This window comes from Acanthochromis polyacanthus, chromosome 13 (assembly GCF_021347895.1).
Source record: "Acanthochromis polyacanthus isolate Apoly-LR-REF ecotype Palm Island chromosome 13, KAUST_Apoly_ChrSc, whole genome shotgun sequence".
Lineage (NCBI taxonomy): Eukaryota > Metazoa > Chordata > Actinopteri > Pomacentridae > Acanthochromis > Acanthochromis polyacanthus.
The window spans coordinates 25,195,562-25,201,762 of record NC_067125.1 but is presented as its reverse complement, the minus strand read 5'-3'; positions in this window follow the sequence as shown (position 1 = coordinate 25,201,762).

The following is a 6,201-nucleotide window of genomic DNA, read 5'->3' as shown; positions in this document are numbered from 1 at the left end:
ACATTAACAAAATACTTGAAAGGTTTGGCATGGCTGAGTGTAAAACCAGAGCCACACCTAGTGAAACCAAATGTGATCTGATTCCAGAAGGGGACCAAACTGACCAAAGAATGTACAGAGGCATGTTGGGCAGCCTCATCTACATCATGACCTGTACTAGGCCCGATATCAGTTGGAATGTGAGCAGACTGTCACAGTACACATCCGATCCCAGAGAGAAACACATGACTGCTTTAAAGCATGTATACAGGTATTTGAAAGGGACTAAGGACTATGAGTTGTGTTATAACAAGTGTAACACTAAACTTAGGCTGATGGGATATTCTGATGCTGACTGGGCCAACGATGCTGAGGACAGAAAGAGCACTACAGGCTATTGCTTTAGCCTAAGCCAGGATGGTGCTATTGTCTCATGGAAAATAGAGTGCCTATATAATGAGAGTGGCAACAACTGGGGATTTGACGCCATTTTGTTTCCATTCACTCAATATGGGACGCGCAGCGCGAGGTGCACATTCACGAAAACTATGGATTGTTTACTGATTTCAAGACATGTTTTGGACTAAGTAATTTACTGGCTTGTTTTGTCTGGATGTCCAAGGTTGGATTATGGCCGTTTTGTGGAATATTTTCATCTGTGACTCGTTTTGAGCCTTCAAAGGTGAGTTGTGCTGTTTACGTTATTTGCTGTTTGTTGGACAAATGTGTTTATATTACCCGCTGTGGTAATCACATCTGATAGTGGTTTATACCGGCGGATTCATGAGAATCTAAGCTTTCCATGGGTTGTCAACATTCCTGGTCATGGATATGGGATCCCTAGTCAGCCATATAGATGGAATTATGAAGGAGCGGCGGCAGAATGAGAGAAGCACGGTATGATATATTAATCTGTGATTTAAAATGCAGTACGCTATAACCAGATGATTGTGTGTGAATTAATCACATGCTTACATTTTTACATTTTTACATTTTCAGTGTTGAAACAATGTAGAAATCATAAGAGTGCCTTATTCAGAAGAATGATGGTTTGATTATATTGGAAGGATGTCTTTTTATTTTTCCTTTAATTTTTGAAACAGTGTAGAAATCAGAAGCGTGTCTCACTATAAGCAGTGATGGTTTGATTAATATGGTGGAATGTTTTTATTATTATTTTTTATTCTCTTTTTTAATTCTTTGAATATACACATATATCAGTGTTTTTATGTTGTTTGAGATTGAGTAATATGTTACTGGTCTAACAGGGTGCAGCAGAGAGAGTAGTAACTGTGTTCTAAGGGGTAACCACTTGAGGGCAGCACCTCACAGGGAGCTGTGAGTGCCTTTGGTTAACAAAACAGGACAGAAGGTTAAACAGGGTTTTGCTGCTATTGGATAAATGGAAATGCTTTCGGGGGGGGGTCACTGGTTGATCCCTGGGTAGATAATGAATTACTGTACTAGTGGGTGATTCAAAAAGAGTTAAAATAGGTTAGTTTAGATTATGCCCTTAGAGGGTCATGGGGCTTTTTGGCTCTGTAAATAGGGTAGGGGAGTGTTGTAAGTCTGTGTGCACCGTGCTGAAATGTGGGGTGCATATGTCAGCAACTTTTAAAAGCTGCTGACATTCACTTTTCTCAAGTTCCTGTAACCAGTAGAGAGAGGTGAAAAAAGGGACAAGAACATGTCTGGGGCAAGTAAAGGTTACTGGGTGAGGAATGAGGAAGTGCACATTTCCGGAGGGGGGTGGACGTGGCTGTAATTTGTTTGCGTGGGTTTGAGTATGGTGTCAACACGTATGCAAAATTAAAGAGAGCTGTGATGTATAAATTGTACCTATTGGAAGTAGTTCGGGGGAGATTGTTGCGGGTATCTGCCTGGGTGCAATCCGGACATTAGTCTGAGCACAGGGGATGATTACCACGTAACTCTGGTTGAGTGGAATAACCTGGTCTGCAGAAGGAAGGACTGTTCTGATGGAATAATGGACTAAAGGAACTGCATCTTATTCGTTGTTAAGGATTACAAGATTGTGGTCGGGACTTGACAATGGACTGATGGAGTATCACTGGATTCTATTATTTCCAGAGGAATAACACCTGAATGGATTAACAAAGTTTTTTCCTGGCCCAAAACCCCAAAACTGGATTACATGCAGACCTGAAATTTGGACTAACGCTCTCTCCAGCTTCCCCCTGGGTTCCTTGGTGGGCTCAGGTGAGCGGCCGGGTGAGGCCACACCCGCTGTTCTACTCCCTCCAAATTACAGTTACATTAGGTAACACGCATTCCCTTTTTTTCTTAAGAAAGCATAAGACCAGTAGGGATATGGATTAAGGGTGGTTTGAATATTATCTAATGTTTGATTATTTGTCTGATGATTTATTGGCTATGCTTATGCCCTGCTAAAATATATCAATAAAGCATTTTTCTGCAATTAAAGACAACAAATTGCAAGTGCTATTTTCTTTTATTATTTTCTAATTTCTATTTCTATTCTGTATTATCCCTGAACAAATACTTATACATCTAGCTCTTGATGTAATAAGTTAACTCACAGCGTGCATGATAGTAGCAAGGTTCTGAAAGGTTACCTAGTCATAGGGGTCAGGTTGGCCCAATATAAACATATCCTAGAGGTTGTCTATATGTCCATAATCTCTGAATTAAACCTAGCAACTTAACAAGTGCCAGATCTATGAGAGGAAAAGCTGCCGTTAACAGGTGTATCTGGTGGTTAAATTTAACTATACCGAAGTGGCTACTCGGTTAAATTAATTATCAGAGGAAGTAGGGATAGGCATCTGGATGAAGGCAGTGAGACAGCTAGGCGAATTTTCCTCGTCAACCAGCTTAACAGTTCTGCAGCATCCCTCTGAGCTAGATCTCAGGGGGCAGTAGGACCGGACCCGAAGGATGGAGAGCTGGTCCGGTGATTCCCTGACAGCTGAGTAAGTTAATCAGGGGGTCACTGGCCCTGAGGATCAACAGGGTGTATAATGTTTCTATCATCGAGCTTGCAGCTTCGGTCAATTTAGTAAAATACGTTTTCTGTACGGTGCTGCAGCTGTAAGCATATGGCTAACAGCATCCTCATGCTAACGGCGGCGAACAGCCCAGAAACAGGTGAACAACACGGAGCCTGTTCGGGTCATATGAGGCTGATAAGTGACTGCAGGTTGGACGGAAAACAGAAAATAGGAAACAGAAAACTGTCAGCTGTTTGTTGAATTGGAAATCATGTGAATGAACAGGGAGGCTGTTGTCGAAGCTCAGATGGGCCGCTGAAGTTTAACGGGTTACCCCGTTAAACTTCAGCGGCCCATATTTCATGCATCTCCATGCATGAAAATGGTCAAAGTCAAAATAACCACAACTGCCTAAAATCACATCAAACTTTTCTATCTGTCATTCACCCATACATCATAACATCAAAGTACATACATGGGACTAACCTGGCACAAAAATCATGATGAAGTCGGTTTCCATCCCACTCTCCAGACTTTATTTTCCCACAGTTTCATTCTTTCACTACTCCTAAACATGTGGAATCTCTTCTCCGATCGATTTGTGCACCCAAAGGCACAACAGCCCGTCATTTTTCAGGTATTTATGAAGCCAAAAAAGACCTAGAATTACTCTCTGCGTTGTAAACAACGTTAACAGGCATAACCGGCGTTCATGAATTGGAAACAAAATGGCTCCTATAGATCACGTGACCAAAATTTTTTGGACCCGTCATGTCGCCACTCTCATTATACAGGCACTCTAATGGAAAACAAAGAAGCAACAAACAGTTGCACTGCGGGCGGCATGGCTCAGTGGGTATTGTGGCCGTCTTGTAACTGGAAGGTTGCCGGTTCGATCCTGGGCCCGTCGAGCTCATGTCGAGGTGTCCCTGAGTAAGACACCGAACCCCTAATTGCTCCTGATGGGTTGTGGTTAGCACCTTGCATGGCAGCTTCTACCATCAGTGTGTGAATGGGTAAATGTGACATATCATCATGTAAAGCGCGATATAAATACAACCATTTACTGACAACATGTGAAGCGGAATATGTAGCATTGACAGCTACTATTCAAGAAGCGCTCTACCTAACTCAAGGACATGGACCACAGTCTTTGAGGACAACCAAGGGACTATACGCCTTGCGAGGAATCCTGTGAATCGACAAAGGACCAAACGTGTGGACATAAAGTATCACTTTATCAGGTCCAATGTATTGCAGGGCAAAACTGTTTTGGTGTATTGTCCAACTGAGAACACAGTTGTGTGTTCACAAAATCTGCCACAAGGGCCAAAATTGAAAAGTTTTGTTCTTATATGTTTGGTAACTAGTGTCGTGGTCAAAGTGAGTGGTACCATCGAGTGGGGGTGTTAGAGTGCGATGTTTACCACAGGTTATTTTGGTTGGCACTATTTTGTCATGCGTAAGAATATGCACTGTGTATATAATAAAGGCGGATCCCACCTGCGCTCCTGCGGTTCCTCTCAGAGAGAGAGAGAGAGAGCGGTGCGTTATGGCTGCCAGTTAAAGGTGAAGCATGTCTCCTGTCGTGTATGGGCATTGTGATTAAACTAAGACTTCTGCAAAGATTTCCACTGATGCAACGGAGTCAGGAGGAGAGTCTGCAGCTGCGCCAACACCCAGCACATTCTCAAGCGCATGGAGGAGATTCCAGGAGACAGGCAGTTACTCTGGGAGAGCTGGACAGGGCTGTCGAAGGTCCTCAACCCATCAGCAGGACAGGTATCTGCTCCTTTGTTCAAGGAGGAACAGGATGAGCACTGCAATAGCTCTACAAAATGACCTCCAGCAGACCACTGGTGTGAATGTCTCTGATCAAACAATCAGAAAGAGATGTAATGAGAGTGGTCTGAGGGCCCAGCGTCCTCTAGTGCCCCCTGTGCTCGCTGACTGGCAACACAGGAATTGGCAGGTCCACCACTGGTGCCCTGTGCTTTTCACAGAGGAGAGCAGGTTCACCCTGAGGGCATGTGACAGGCATGAAAGGGTCTGGAGAAGCCATGGAGAACGTTATGCTGCCTGTAACATTGTTAAGCATGACCGGTTTGGTGGTGGGTCAGTGATGGTGTGGGGGGGCATATCCATGGAGGGACGCACAGACCTCTACAGGCTGGACAATGGCATTCTGACTGCCTTTAGGTATCAGGATGAAATCCTTTGACCCATTGTCAGACCCTACATTGGTGCAGTGGTCCTGGATTCCTTCTGGTGCACGACAATGCCAAGTCTTATGTGGTAAGAGAACTCATGCAGTTCCTGGAGGATGAAGGAACTGATACCATTAGCTGGCCCCCATGCTCACCTGACCTGAATCCAATAGAACACCTTTGGAACATTATGTTTTGTTCCATCCGACACCATCAGGTTGCTCCTCAGACTGTCCAGGAGCTCAGTGATGCCCTGGTCCAGTTCTGGGAGGAGATACCCCAGGACACCATCTGTCGTCTCATTCAGAGCTTGTCCCGGCATCGTCATCGTCAGTCATGCATACAAGCACATGGAGGCCATACAAACTACTGAATACCATTTTGAGTTGCTGCCAAGGAATTTCAGAAAGATGAACTAGCCTGCCACATCAGTTTTTCCACTTTGATTTTGGGGTGTCTTGAATTTAGCCCTCCTGGGGGGTTGATAATTTTCATTCCCATCAAACAATGTGGCACTTTTCATTCCTAACACATTATCCAGTCCATATCAATGCTAATATCCAGTTTGTTTTTCCCCCGTATTGAAATATGATGTATTTTCAAAGAAAAAATGTAAAAAATACGGTCCGTTCAGTCCAATATGGCGCCTGTGCGTCTCTGACTTTCGTGTCACAAATCTGCTTCCGGTGTCAATCATGCAGTTTGAAATAAAAGTTTCCGAAACCTTAAAATTAATATACACATATCTTTTTAAGAGTAAAAAATAATAATCCGTGGATATGTTGGGTTTTCATGTATATTTTTGTTGGATCATAACTTTAGTTACACATTAGTTTGATTAAACTCCATAATTAATAATACTGTAGGGTCTTTCCCTACATATATTCTTGATATTTTTGTAGGGTTTCAATCTTTAATATTTAAATTATTCAGGAAAATTCACACAGTAAATAACAGTGTAGGGTCATAACCTCAGTATTACAACTTTTTACAGTTTTTTTTTAAATATGAAGTGACTGACTTGATTTGCAGTGTTTGTGCAC